This window comes from Felis catus, chromosome C2, assembly GCF_018350175.1.
Source record: "Felis catus isolate Fca126 chromosome C2, F.catus_Fca126_mat1.0, whole genome shotgun sequence".
NCBI classification, from domain to species: domain Eukaryota; kingdom Metazoa; phylum Chordata; class Mammalia; order Carnivora; family Felidae; genus Felis; species Felis catus.
In genome coordinates this window covers 110,051,069-110,064,725 of record NC_058376.1, presented here as the reverse complement: position 1 = coordinate 110,064,725, position 13,657 = coordinate 110,051,069, and the positions used below count along the sequence as shown (strand labels likewise).

At 41.4% G+C, this 13,657-nt stretch overlaps 1 protein-coding gene across 4 annotated transcripts in view; it reads left to right on the top strand.

Annotated features, from left to right (window-relative positions):
* ARHGEF26 (Rho guanine nucleotide exchange factor 26) overlaps window positions 1-13,657 on the top strand; it is a 129,597-nt gene that overhangs the window by 97,707 nt on the left and 18,233 nt on the right. The window lies entirely within an intron of this gene.

Genomic DNA, 13,657 nt, shown 5'->3' with positions numbered 1-13,657 from the left:
CATATAATAGGAGTATGGGCAGTACATGGGGTCCAGTTTAGACAAGATGAAGAAGAGAATCATGGTAGCAGACTTGTATGGATACATAAAATAAATGTACAGATGTATCATGAGATAGTTAAATTCTCCGTCTGAGTTGCTGACAGTTTAGCTTGAAAATTCAAACTAAATCAAAACGGAGTTTGAGCTTTCCTTTTTGCTCCTTTTAATCAGACTGCATTATGGCTTATTTCACTTGCTTGGCTGTCTAGCTGAGCTGAAGACTATGAAAAGCCATCATATGTCTATGATAAATACATAAAGATGCCGATTAGTGTTTTTCATACTTAGGAAAATAGTGTTTCCGTAACTTCAAGAAGAAATGATTTCTCGTACCTGCGGAAGTGTAAATAGTTCTAATAGCTGAGTAGGTTTTTATAAATAAAAATTGGAGAGGGATTATAATTTCAGATTTTTGTGTTTTGTTGGTATCCTCTGAGATAGCATGTTTCTTCAGGCTTTCTTTGAGATGTGTTGTCTTTAGGGCAAGTAGTTCTGTGGGACTCTTCAAATGCCATTGCCCTGGACTTTTAACATCTTCCAGCTGTTGAAATATTTGTTCTGTCTCAATGGACCCAAAGCTTTAGCTAAACTTCTTATTTTAATGATAAAATATACATTGACAGTATGAAGCCAATTTTAAATATAAATGTACCTTTGATAATGATGTCTTCAGTGACTTGATGAAAACATTAAGGGTATTTAAACTAGTAGAATACAACTTCTACTCTCGAACTTGACTAGAACTACCCAATAAAGGCAGACATTTGACCTTCAGAATTAAGGTATATACCATTCTACTTAGCAGTGTGCTTTGTCCTCCACAGCAGATTCTGCCATTACTGCGTAAGGAACCTTGCTTTCCTAGCTCTCTCACGTTTATTTGCTTGGGTATGTTCAAGCTTGTCTTATTAGTAAATGAAACAACAAAATCTACAGCGCCAGGGAAGAGGCCAGCCTTGGTACCTAACTTTGCCTTTACCCAAACTGGGATTTCTTTTGCCCCTACCAGTTAGCTCATCATATTTCTAAGGTGCTCTTGACAAGGAGAATAGCATTGGAGGCTCAAGTTGTTTATGACCCGAATACCTGGTGAGGGTGACAAGCAGACCGCAGAGACTTGATAAACAGGCTTGGTTAAAAATGTACAGTATGCACAGCCGTATTTACACTGTTGCTTCAATGAAGCAAGTGCAAATGCTTCGCATGCCAGAGGCAGCAGCGAAGGAGATACAGCAGCTTTGAAGAAGGCAATAATTTCGGCTTGGCTACAAGGTACAGATAAAGGATACTTACGTGTGCCAGCTCCATAGGACCCATGCAGCCACCCACTGCCTAATTGTAATGCCAGGGTTCAGCCAAGGGGCTTAGCTGCTGGGTCTCCAGTGGGTTTCAGCTTCCGGGAGGCTCCTGGCCACCGGGGGAGGGCAGTTACTCTTCCTCCTCTGACCCAGTCTGGCAGATGGTTTATGCTGAGCTCGTTCCACAGACTGCCTCGTGTGTGGCCTCCTCCGCTTCACGGTGCGTGTATTAGTGCTGGTGCTTGCAGAGCGCTTAGCGACCGTGGGGCTGTCTTCTAGGTCAGGGAGTTTCACCTTTTCTAGCATATCAGAGGAGGTTTATGGGGCACCTGGGTGGCTTAGTGGGTTAAACGTCCGACTCTAGATTTCGGCTCAGGTCATGATCTCGCGGTTCATGGGTTTGAGCCCCGCATCCAGCTCTGCGCTGATAGCACGGAACCTGCTTGGGATTCTCTGTCTCCCTCTCTCTCTGCTCCTCCCATGCTTGTGCTTTGTCTCCTTCAAAAAATAAATAAACGTTGGGGTGCCTGGGTGGCTCAGTTGGTTAAGTGGCCGACCTCGGCTCAGGTCATGATCTCGCGGTCCGTGAGTTCAAGCCCCGCGTCACGCTCTGTGCTGACCACTCAGAGCCCGGAGCCTGTTTCAGATTCTGTGTCTCCCTCTCTCTGACCCTCCCCCGTTCATGCTCTGTCTCTCTCGGTCTCAAAAATAAATAAACGTTAAAAAAAGTTAAAAAAATAAAATAAACGTTTAAAAACAAATAAAATATCAGAGGAAGTTTAAAGTCTCCGTTAGCCCTGGGATGTTTGCAGATCACTGTATTCATAGACTGTCCTACCAGATTTCTGCAGGATATGTGACCAGATAGACTCTTCTGGATGAGAAAGTGAATTCTTCGGTGGTTGAAGCTTTGACTGCGGGGTATGTGGGTACTTCTAGAGCAGAGTTCTCAAGTCGGCACTGTTGAGGCCACACAGTTCTTTGTCACAAGGGCTGCCTTGTGCTTTGTAGGTTGTTTTAGCAGCATCCCTGGCCTCTCCTTGCTAGCAGCACCTCCTTCTCAGTGGTGACAACCAAAAAGGTCTCCAGACATCGTCGTGTGTCCCTGGGGCGCCAAATTACCCCCAGCGGGGAACCACTGTACCACAGTCACGGCAGACTGTGAACCAGCACTGCCTTCAGAGTACTGAAGGTGTGCAAACCTATCAGACCTGACACAGCCGTGACAGGAATATTGTAAGAAAGGAATAGATTGCCAGGTTAATGTATAATAACTCATTTGTGCCTCATAATAACTTATTTATGATGATCGATTACAGTGTATAGGCTAGACTATACCTGTGAACAACCTTAGAGACCAAGTAACTATAGTCTGGTCTCCAGAAATGTAAAAACTGTACCTAAGACCTAAACACTTAACATTCTCCAAAGCCTTATTTTTTTTAATGTTTATTTTTTGAGAGAGAGAGACAGAGACAGAATGTGAATAGGGGAGGCGCAGAGAGAGAGGGAGACACAGAATCAGAAGCAGGCTCCAGGCTCTGAACTGTCAGCACGGAGCCTGATGCGGGGCTCGAATCTATAGACTGCGAGATCATGACGTGAGCCGAAGTCAGACGCTCAATTGTCTGAGCCACCCAGGCTCCCCAGCCAAAGCCTTATTTTGTAAGGTAGTTAACCACCTTATTCTCGTTCAGTGCCTTATATCTGGCTTCAGTCTCCCCTCCCAATTTCTTCTGAGACAAAATGCAGATCCCCCTCTGTTCGTTTTCATCGGCTCCGGTAGCAAAGAGTGACAAACAGGATGGCTCAAGACCATGGGAATGGATCGTGTCACAATTCTGGAGGCAGAGGTTCGAAATAAAAATACTTGCAGGGCCATGTTCCCTCTGAAGTCTCTGCAGAGAATCCTGCCTCACCTCTTGCAGCTTCTGGTGGCCCCTGGGCTTCCTTGGCTTACAGTAGCGCAACTTCAGTCTCTGCCTCTGTCTTCACACGGCCTTCTCTCTGTGTCCCAGTATATCTCAAAATCCCTCTGTCCTTATAAGGATGACAGTTACTGGATTTAGGGCCTACTCTGCTCCAGGATGATCTCACCCTAACTTGATTACATCTGCAAAGACCTTACTTCTAAATAAGGTCCCATGTACAGGTCTCAGGGGCTAGACTTTTCGAGGACACAGTTCAGCTCTCTACATTGCCCAGACCATCACCACTGTTGAATTATGATTATAATCAGATAAATAAATGTGCTATAAGCCAGTTCTAGAACACACCTTTTTTTTTTTTTTTTTTTTTTTTTAAACATCAATTGATGATGCCATTTCTCATAATTTTGGAATGTCCTCATGGTCATGTGACTTGAGCACCTGTATTTTGAGGGCTCCTAGGTCACCTTCATCCACATTTTCTCTCACACCTGTTCCTTGTCCAAAGTCTCCCCTTCATTTGTTCAAGCCACCTCCATGCATCCAGGTGCTCCTCAATAAACCCCAGAGATTACCTTGGTTCCTTGTCCACAGGTGCTCCCCTGTCCAGCCAATACCGACCTCGTAAGCTGCCCGTGAAATTGCTTTTCTCCTCTCACAGGGCTACTGCCCTTGTGGGGCCACCTTGAATTCACCTGTGACACACACCCTACTGGAGTCCTGCCACTGTCCTCCGTCCACTTTACGTTCCACAGCCAGAGTCTGCTTTTTATCTTCTTATTTTAGTTTTTTAGAGTATGCTTTTTGAAAGGCACATCTACTCAGTTCATCCTTGTAGATGGCCCTTCTATGGCCTTACCTTGCACTAGCCTCACTGAACCCCTTTTTAGCCACCAGGACCTGGCACATGTTTCTTTGCCTGGATTCTCTCCCTCCCCACTGATCCACTCCACCCAAGCCTTTTCTAGGCAAAGCCCTTTTTATTCTTTAGGTTTTCAGTTAATTGTCACACCCCCTGGGTGCTATGATCCAGTCCTCTGGAGTGGGTTCAGTTCTGTTGCTTTATGGTCCCATAAAACCCTGTACTTTCTCTGTGGTAACATTTGTGTTACTGGGTGTTCATATCTGTCTTGTTGACCTTTGTATCCTCAGTGCATAGCCCAGCACCTGGCCCATAATGATCATTTATAAATATCTGTTAAATTGGAACCGATTGTGTAAATATAAACAGTTTGAGTGAATGCATTACTCAGTGGGCAGACCCCTGCATTCCATCCCCAAGCTAAAATTACTTTGAATTCTCCCTTATTTTTAAAAGATGATTTTTTTTGTATTCTCCATTACAGATTCCTATTTATTTATTTGTTTGTTTGTTTATTTGATTTTAGAAAGGGGGTGGTACCTCGGTGGCTCAGTCAGTTAAGCGTCTGACTTCGGCTCAGCTTATGATCTCACAGTCTGTGAGTTCAAGCCCCATGTTTGGCTCTGTGCTGACAGCTCAGACTCTGGAGCCTGCTTTGGATTCTGTGTCTCCCTCTCTCTCAAAAATAAACACTAAAAAAAAAAAAAAAATTCAAAGAGAGAGTGCAAGCAGGAAAGAGGGGCAGATGGAAAGGGGGAGGGAGAGAGAGAGAGAGAGAGAGAGAGATTGAGATCTTCAGCCTGACACAGGGCTCGATCCGATAACTCTAGGATCCTGATCTGAGTCAAAATCAAGTGTCAGATGGCCAACTGACTGTGCCACCCATGTGTCCCATTATATATTAACCTTAATTAACTTTGGCAAATACAAATCTGGACCTGTGTTTATCACGTGGCTTTTCATATCTCTGAGCTTTACCTATAAACTTACCCAATGATGCTACATACCCTCAACTTCAAAAACATTTAGGACTGTATTTGCAAAACTGCTTTATAGAGGAAGTGTTTTCAGACCTGCTTTTATTTTGTACTATTGTATCAATTAATGTTTTGAGCTGCAAGTAAAAGTATAGTTATACCAAGGAGTTTAAGTAAAAAAACTGTTCACTTATCTCACTGTCTCTCTCTGTCTCGTCTCTCTGTCTCTCTGTCTCTCTCTCTCACACACACACACACACACACACACACACACACACACACACACACACCAAGTCAGGTGAGCTTGGGAAACCCTGCATACTCCATTTCTCTTTGAGAGATTCAATGTTGGATCACTTAGGAAAGCTTTTTTTAATATGTAACAGAACCTTCAAATAACAGTGGCTCAAACACTGAAGACACTTACTTCTGTAGGCAAACATGCTAAGGGGAGGCAGTCTGGGTCCAGTGTCATGAGTAACCCAACCCCATCTCTTCTTCACCTGCATGCAGCGAGCTCTTTTCACTTTTTGCCCCCATGCATATAGCTTCAGGGCTGCAGCTGGTTTCTGCAGGTCCAAACATCATGATTTCATTCAAACACCTAGCAGGGAGGCAAGGCTGAGAAGGAAAGGCTGACCAAAGGGACTCCTTCCTTAAGTGGCTTTTCTTTTTTATCAGCAGAGGAAAACCTTTCCCAGACAGTGCCCAGGAGGCTTCTTATGTTTCATGGGTCAGTCTTGGGTCACAAGACTTGTCATCAGTAGAAGAGAGGCTGGGAACGCCAGCATAAGACAAAGGGGAACAGGAGAGCCATGATTGTTCAGGTTCAGCCATGCTGCACCCCCTGCGGCTGGACACACTGGGACTTGGTAGACAAGAAGCAGGGGAGGCTGACAGCGGATTAGATGATGGACAGTTCCAGCCACAACCGGGAAATCATCTTTTCCACAGAACACTAACATACAAGTAGTGTGGGGAAAAAAAGAAGAGCTCTGTAAAAGAACTAATGCCTTGCCTTTCAGATAAATGCCGGAAGGGGGTGGGGGATTAGTTCAAAGAGGCCGGAAGTGATTGGAGACTCGGAACCCACTTCCTTTTGGCTGGTGTTAGTCATCCAGCTGTGGTTCATGTGAGTATCTTGGTAGTACCTTTTTGTCCCCACCAGCCCAGATGTGTCCTCCAGCATGTTTGAAGCACACAGATATATGGGCCGGGTCTGGGTGTCCTGCACAGCACCAAAAGAATGCAGAAATCTAGTCTAGTCTTGTTATCTATAACAAGAAAGGATAGTAAGTATAGTCATGTTCTGATTTGTGTTTTCATTCTTCTCACTTCTCTGCCCACGAATGATCCAGCCCTGATGTTTTCGGGTACTCCCTGCAGCTAGGGGAGTTGTAATAGTAATAATGATGACAAGAACCCACATTATCGAGCACGTACAGTACTCAGAGTGCATATGCAACATACTGTCGAGTTGCTATAGCAATGTAATAGTAGTAGTATTTCCACTTTACGACTGTGGACACGGAGGCAGAGAGAGAAAGGCTCTTCCAAGGTCTCTCAGAAAAGACCCAGGATTCTAATCTGAGTCTCTGACTCCAAAGCCTCCTCTCTAAACAATTTCTTTATGTTCATTATGTTTTAACTTTATTTTTCTAGAATATTTTCACCTTTCCTCATCCTGTAATGTCATTGGGGAAATACAGCCTAGAAGCTTGCACCTTTTATTTTGAGAAACACCCTAAGATTTTAGGAGGAAGTTAGAACCGGTACCAAATTGCATTTGCGAGCTTTCCTCTGCCTTTTAGATAATCTAGCATCAGAGTACAGGGAAGAGAGTTTCCTTTTTGTAACATTTCCTTCCTGAAGACATTTAAGGCAGTAGGTTTTCATTTCCTGATTCCTGGTTCCATAATGTTACATATATTGACATAACTTGAACTCTAAGACACATTACAAATCCTGAGGGCTTAAAAAAGGATTTTCTATAATGGATTACTACCAGATCATGATCCACAAGTTCAGGGACTTAAGTTAGAACTTGAGTGTTCCCAAGCAGTTTGAATGCCCAGTGGCTTAAAGCTGTGCAGGCTCCCTGCAAAGGGTCACAGCCTGGCTTGACCTCGTTTTGAGTTTTTCCATTTTGAAGTCTTTCCTATTATAGAGAGCTCAAGTCACCTGACATTGTCTCTCTTCCTCTGCAGAATAAATTTCTTCCTCAGGAAATTAACTTTTAAGAGAATCTTGGTTAAAGATTGAGTGGTTTGGGTGTCATTTCCTCTAATTTGTAGGAAGAGTTGACATTGCTGTTCAATGTTGAAAGCTGTGGTGACTGGGAAGCACAATATCAGTGTCTGGGGTTGAGTAGAACTGGGCTCAAGTCCTGGCCATGTGACCTTGGGCAAGTTACTGTTAATCTTTTAGAGCCTCAGTATTATCATCTGTAAAATGGGTCTAATGGTTCATCATCTTCATGGAATTTCTGTGAGAATTAAATAAGATAATGCACATAAAGACAGCAAATAGTCTCTGCTAAGTGACTGATACATGCTGAGTATCATTATTATTCCTAGTCATTGTATTTTTCTCTAAGGATCTTGGCACAAATTAAGTTACTGCCCTTCTTCTAGATTATTTTACAGTTTAAAAAAATGGTTTGAGACCTTTAGCCGTTGCTGTACATCTGAAGGTTGTGGTACACTGTGGAGTCAGACATGATTTATGGCCCCCAATACATGATCTTAGAAATACACGTGTTTAACTCAGTGCCTCTCCCTCCCCGTTCATGTCAGATGGCAAGGATAACCATTGATCTACGTTTATTCCTTTATAAGTTGATGTTACTCATGTGTACACTTCTCTAGTATCAATTGTCTTGCAATATCCCTCACAGCTGATTAGGAGACAGTATAAGTTTGTGGCTGAAAAAAGTGAATTCGGTGTATTTTTTTCCTTTCATTCAAGGAAGCCAGTGGAAGTAAACCTGAATATGAAGATTACTTAGTAATTTGTAGTAATCCTGTTGCCAATTTAAGAGGCTGCCTACTTGCTCTTTAGAGCTTGCTTAGTTGTAGTTATGCCAGAGAGAAAGCTTCAGGAAGGTGGTAACAGCCTCTTGGACTTGCCCATCTCCTTTTTTTAAGGACCATGGGTTCAGGGCATCCCATGGGCGCAGGGTCCTGGGCTGTGGAATCTGGAGATCGGTGTTGAGAGGAATGAGGCCTTTCTAGTCCTGTGATGCGTCACTAGTCATGTTTTTTGGTGACCATGAATCACAGCAGATCCTTATCTTACCAACAAATGTGGTCCTTACAACTATTTGTTATATTCTTGACAATGAAATAGCAAGCATATGGCATGTTTGTTAGTCTTCAGAATTATTTTGAAGGACTGAACAAGTAAGACTGAACTCAGTTTCTGGATAAATACCATGCCTTGTTTTGTTGGAGTACTTGCCACATTATGAAGTTCTTGAGATACATATTTAATCCAAGTTGTGCTCTGTTCACTTGCCCATTTGCAAAGTGCATGCAATTATCAAGCCTTGAACAAAATGTCAAGCAATTGAAATGCATGATCTGTCAGGAAAATTAAAAATAATAGCTAACATTTACTGGTTGTGAGTCAGGCATGACTGTAAGAACTTTACTTCCAACAAAATAATATATGACTTATATTTACAAGTAATAAATATATTACTATATCACTTAGTTCTCACAACAATCCAAGGAGATTGGTATTGTTATCCCCATTTTACAGATGAGAAAGTTAAAACACCAAGGGGATCAGTAATGTGCTCAAGATCATGAAGTAAGTGATAGAATTGGGATTCTCACCAGGCATTCTAAATCAAGTCTCTACTCTTACCTGTTGTACTTCATTACTTTAAAATTGCACATTATTTCACTAAATACTTGTTTGTATTATTCTAAAACTAAGCTTTAAAGTTTAGTGAAATCAATGTCAGTCATGTGACATAATGTTTCAATCTCTTAACTCAAAATAAATTTCAGTATAGACCAATAGTCTCCATTCCAGAAATGTTAACTAGGGTATTTTTATTCTAGTTAAGCACAAGATCAGATATAGGGATTTAGAAATCATGTTTTCGGAAGGAGAAGAGAAATTAATGGAAATTTGCACCAGAGGAATTCATATGCATGTCTTAAAGGAAAATAGGAAGAAACTCTGATTTTATCAAACCTCACCCAGTCGTGTGAATCAACAGGCGGGGAGAATGGCAGAGCCATTATAAATCCTGAGAGAACAGCAGGGGTCTAGGAGAGGATCTTGGAGAATGACCCAAAAGGAGGATGACTTAGAAATGTTACACAAGCATGAGAAGAGGAAGGTAGAGTTTCAGGATGTCACAGTACTCCACATCATCAAATTTTGTGGATGTCAAGAATAGTGGTGAAATTCAAGTCATTGGGTTTGGTGGGATGCTGGGCCATGCTGGCCTTGGGGAGCAGTTTCACTGGCACGTAGGCACAGGGTCTGAGAAACCAAAAATGCAGGCAGTGAGTAGCTCAGGAGACGTCTGTCTTGCACCAGCAGATTCAAGTGAAGGTTTTTCAGGACAGGGCAACTGTGTGCATGTTTTAAACGAAGTCTCTGGAGTTACTTACTGCATAGTAAAAAAATAAACATCACTATCTTGATGTATGCGAAAAATCATATTGTTTTGCATAATTCATTGATAGCATCAATTCTTTTAAATTTAACTCTTTTATGAAAAGAAAAATTGGAGGTGCTAGTTGGGTTTCCATCTGTCAGATTTTGGCTATAAAAGAAAGTCCCATACCAATGCCATGGTAAAATATGAGACAACTCCTAGGGCTGAGGAGCAGTGGGTTGTGGGAAAGCTGGCCTTCACAATCAACCCTTCCCCTCACTTCCCCCATCACATCTTTCCTTTCATATGTATGGCTCCATCTTGGTCAACTAGCCTATTTCCCATTCCTGGTCATCCTTATTATGTACTTAAAGTAAAAGGTTTGCTAATAAAGGTTAAGTTGGGAACTCTCTCTAAGGTATTTGCATGTTTAAGAGTACCCCCCACCTCCAATCACAAGGCAAGTCCAGATGGGTCTGTGCCTAGGAGGAAGACCTGTTCTGTCACCACCTCTTCCTCATGACTCTTAATGGACCCAGAGCTTGGGTCCAAGGAGATGATCCTGGTTACTGAATGAGATTGGGATCCAAAAATTTTTTTTTTCCAGATGTTTCTTCAGATGTTCCAATGTTATTTGTTGACTAACCTGTCAATTTCCTACAGATTTGAAATGTCACCTCTACCATGTCCTAAATTCCCAGATGTGTTTGGATCAGTTCATGAACCCACTCCTCTGTTTCACTAACCCATCTGTCAATTCATCCCCAGGCCCAGTCTTCGAATTACTGTAGTTTTATGATATGCTTTTAATATGTCATAAGGCTGGATGGCTCTCATTTTTTTCCATAATCTTTCTGACTGTATTTACGTGTTTATTTTTTGTACGTTTTACAAAGATCAGCTTGACTGTTTCCATTCTTCACCACATCCCAAAAAACCCTGTTTGTACTTTGTTGTGATATGATAAAGTTATATTTTAATTTAGAAAGAATTGGAACCTCTATAATATCAAACTTCTGTATCCATTCAGGCTTTCTTCTGAAGTATAGCAGAAACTGTTTTCATATAGTAGAAACTTGTTAGGTTTAATCCTAAATATTTTATGGGTTTTGTGGCTCTTATAAATAAGATGACTTACTTTATTACATTTTCTAACCATGTGTCAGTCATATATAGAAAAGCTTTTTGTTTGTTTGTTTTGGTTTTGGTTTTTTGTTTTTTTGTCTCAACGCAACTACTTTATTGAATTCACTCTTACTTTGTAATATCTTTTCAGGCAATGATGTCATCTGCAAATAATCCTTTTTCTGTAGGTCCAGAAAAATTCCATTGTGCAATAGTCACTTCAACTGTACCCTTAAACATCCACAGACACGATGCATTTATTATTCTTTAAGTTTTTCTTATCAAACACTAACATACCTATCATCCAGATATAATAGACATTAACTTTTTGCCATATTACTGTCAGATCATTCCTTTTTAAACAAAAAAGCCCTGATGTAATACTGCGGATACATCCATAGTATCTCCACCATCATCCCATCTTCCTCTTCCTCCTCTTCCTCCCCAGAGTAACTCCTGTGCTGAGGTTGGTATCTGTCCTGCTACACTCACTAATGCATATGTATATATGTGGCTTTGGTATTTTAAAAGCGTGTGCCTGTTGGGGCACCTGGGTGGCTCAGTCAGTGAAGCATCGACTTCAGCTCAGGTCTTGGTCTTTCGGATTCGTGAGTTCAAGCCCCGCGTTGGGCTCTGTGCTGACAGCTCAGAGCCTAGAGCCTGCTTCAGATTATGTGTGTGTGTCTCTCTCTCTCTGCCCCTTCCCTGCTGGTGCTGTCTCTCTCTGCCTCAAAAATAGATAAACAATAAAAAAAAAAAAAGTGCCAGTTGTATGCGGTTGTGAAATATCCTGATTTAAAAGTAATAAATAGAGGCCCAGTATGAAAAATCCCAGCCTTTCTAGAAATTGATGGGGCAGAAAGTTAAAAGTGATCCATAATAATCTTTTTAAGAAAGCCACTATTCACAATAAGGTATGTCATCTTTTAACCCACTTCGTTAGGTTGCATATGGTAGGACCACACACTATTTGAACTGCTTAACAAAAGAATGCCTTCCTGAGGGAAGAATAATTGAGGTATGTATTTACCACCAGATCCTGTTCTCTACTGATAGCTCTCTATCTGGTGAGAGAAAGGGAAGGGAAGAAAAAGGAAGGGAAGGGAAGAGAAAAAAAAGAAAAAGAAAGAAAGGAAAGAATGGAATCTCAGCAGAGGTTACTAGGACTTTAAGTAGATTTCAACAGCGAGATCCGTCACTGTTTACATGGCAGAGCAACGGACTTCTATAGATGTGATTGCTGCACCTGATAGGGGTCCTGCTTGCACAAAGCAGACAGCCTTGATGAGCAGCTGGCAAACTTGGAGCACACATAAGACAATCAAAGGAAGTCTACATATAAACTTCTCCATGCAAGGAAAGGTGGTTTTTCCATTTGCCTTTTTCTGTGCAATTTAACTTCCTAATTACATGATCCAAATTGTTTCGGAGACTATGTAAACCATATGTTTGTTAAATGATAGAGACAAACATGGGGAAGTCTGATTAGCATCAACTTCCCTCAGGAAAGGGGTTTCTTACCCACCCCAGCTTAGCCTCTGTTATACTTATTGGACATGGGTGAGTAAGCAGAGGAGGGAAGTAGGTTTGTAAATAGCTGCATCTGGCTATGGATTCTTCCCTCTTCCTTCTGCTTAGGCACGTATCTTAACACAGATTTTTCCTTTTGTATTAGCATGAGAGAGAGGTGCCGACTGACATTACGAGAATGAGTTTTATCCAATAGTTAGCAGATTCAGAGGAGAAAGTAGGATTGTTTTGAACCTTTATGAGATTGAGTGTGTGAGTGTGTGTGTGTGTATGTGTGTGTGAGAGAGAACACAGATGTGTTAGCAAGAGGGAATGGCTTTTTAGTTTTTGTTTCAGTTGGTTTGAATAATAGAGGGTGAGAATAAATAATTGATTTACTGTTCAATGAAACCAAGGTTTTTAAAATATAAACATATTAAGAGTAGTGAAGAAGTTGTAAACATTGTGTAATGAAGTTTACAGGTCTAGGTGAAGTAATATTGGATGCTTGCTATTGGATCAGTTAACAACAACAAAGAGCAAATGTGTTTCCTGTGTCCTATTTTGGATTCAAGAAATTCAAAGAGTGGGAAAAGTTCCCTGTTCAGGCCTATTCTGTGACACAAATGTGCAGATGTATAGAAATGGATACCTCGAGGTGAAGTCACATAGCTATAAAATAAAGTGGCCACAATTTATCTTCCAAACTGGACATTTGAGAGGATAATAGGCATAAACTAGGTCACATAGTCACCCCAACTCTTAATGGCATTGTAGTTGTCATTGCTCCAGAGAACAATTAAAAAACTCTTAATTTTTCTACTTTTTCTGGCTTTAATTGCCTCCAAAAGACAAAGATTCAGAGCATCATTGCAACACATTAGCGGATACTGACACAAACACTGGGGAAAATAGGAACTCAGAAAATTAAGAGGAAAAGAAAGACTTAACTAGTTAACTCATAAGAGTTTACATGGCTTTCCTGTGACCTCTTGGTCTTAAATAGGTGGAACCACTTTACTGCCAACAACTTTTTGGAACTTGAGTCCTCTTGAATGATGGGCTTATGGCATATACATTTCTTTGCTTTTATTTCTTTGGAAAGATGAAGAATACCTATGCAGTGTCATTGGTTAGGGCACTACCTGAACACCTGTATATGCAACATTAGGATGCTTGGATTTCTCTGAGAAAACAGAATTCCTTTTAACTGGAAATGGGTGTCTTTGGCTAACAGGTCATCTTGTTTAACTTGTGAGTTGGACCAAGACTAACTAGAGCTACAGAGAGAGGATGGC